The sequence below is a fragment of the Leuciscus leuciscus genome (genome assembly GCF_965113295.1).
Source record: "Leuciscus leuciscus genome assembly, chromosome: 5".
Lineage (NCBI taxonomy): Eukaryota > Metazoa > Chordata > Actinopteri > Cypriniformes > Leuciscidae > Leuciscus > Leuciscus leuciscus.
The window spans coordinates 51,083,767-51,085,627 of NC_138729.1; positions in this window are offsets into that span (position 1 = coordinate 51,083,767).

Sequence of the window (1,861 nt, forward strand, 5' to 3'; positions counted from 1 at the left end):
GATATAGATATAAGATAGATAGATAGATAGATAGATAGATAGATAGTGTGTGGAGAATTATTAGGCACATTGATTTTCTGATCATATTTTTTTCCAAGCACATTTTATCTATTCCAAACCACATTAATCTTAATAACTACTATTCATTTTGTATTGAATCATTTATAAGTGATATATTCATGAAGGCTGGAAATGAAAAACGCCTTTTATTCAGGTGTGCACTATTATTAGGCACGTTTTCTTTTACAGATAAAATAAGCCAAAAAAGACATAACTCAGACTGAAAAGTCAAAAGTTATTAAATGCCCATGAGAAGGATATAGCAATACTAATGCAATACTAGAGATTGCAGTTAAGGCATGACCATTGGACAGTCTAGCTTTGAACTGACAGAGTGTGTCTGCTTCCCGGACAATGGTAGGAAGACTGATCCAGAGTTTTGGTGCTAAATAGGAGAAGGATCTACAGCCAGCAGTCGATTTTGATATTCTAGGTATTATCAACTGGCTGGAATTTTGAGATCGCAATAGATGTGAAGGACTATAATGCGTTAAGAGCTCGCTCAAGTACTGCGGAGCTAAACCATTTAGTGCTTTGTAAGTAATCAGCAATATTTAAAAATGTATACGATGTTTAATAGGGAGCCAATGCAGTGTTGACAGAACCGGGCTAATATGGTCATACTTCCTGGTTCTGGTAAGAACTCGAGCTCCTGCGTTTTGAACCAGCTGTAGTTTGTTTATTAAGCGTGCAGGGCAACCACCCATAATATCATTACAATAATCTAGCCTTGAGGTCATGAACGCATTAACTAATTGTTCCGCATTTGTCAATGAAAGCATATGGCGTAATTTAGATATATTTTTAAGATGGAAAAATGCAGTTTTACAGATACTAGACACGTGACTTTCAAATGAAAGATTGGTATCAAAGAGCACGCCCAGGTTCCTAACCGACGACGAGGACTTGACAGAGCAGCCATCAAGTGTTAGACAGTATTATAGGTTATTACGTGAGGAAGTTTTTGTCCAATAATTAGAATCTCTGTTTTTTCAGAATTTAGTAGTAGGAAATTACTACTCATCCAGTTTTTTATACAGCTATGCATTCCGTTAATTTTGTGAATTGGTAGGTTTCGTCAGGTTTTGAAGAAATATACAGCTGAGTATCGTCGGCATAACAGTGAAAACTAATGCCATGTTTCCTAATGATATCTCCTAATGGTAGCATGTACAGAGTGAACAGCAGTGGTCTTAGTACTGAGCCTTGTGGTACGCCATACTGAACTTGTGATCGATAAGACATCTCTTCATTTACTGCTACAAACTGATAAGGGTCAGATAATGATTTAAACCATGCTAGTGCAATTCCACTAATGCCAACATCATTTTTGAGTCTATTTAAATGAATGTTGTGGTCAATAGTAGTAAAAATGCAGCACTAAGATCAAGTAACGCTAATAGAGAGATACAACCACGATCAGATGATGAGAGCAAATCATTTGTGACTCTAATGAGAGCTGTCTCGGTACTATGGTACGGTCTAAATCCTGACTGAAAATCCTCGCAGATATCATTTCTTTCTAAAAAGGAACATAGTTGTGAAGATACTGCCTTTTCTAGTATCTTTGACAGAAAGGGTAGATTCGAGATCGGCCTGTAATTGACTAATTCTTTTCGATCAAGTTGCGTTTTTTTAACAAGTGGTTTAATCATAGCCAGCTTAAAGGTACGTAACGTATCCTAGAGACAAAGATGAATTAATGATAGTAAGAAGAGGATCTATGACCTCTGGAAGCATCTCTTTCAGTAGCTTAGTCGGTCTAACATGTTGTCGGTTTAGATGATTTAATGAGTTTAGC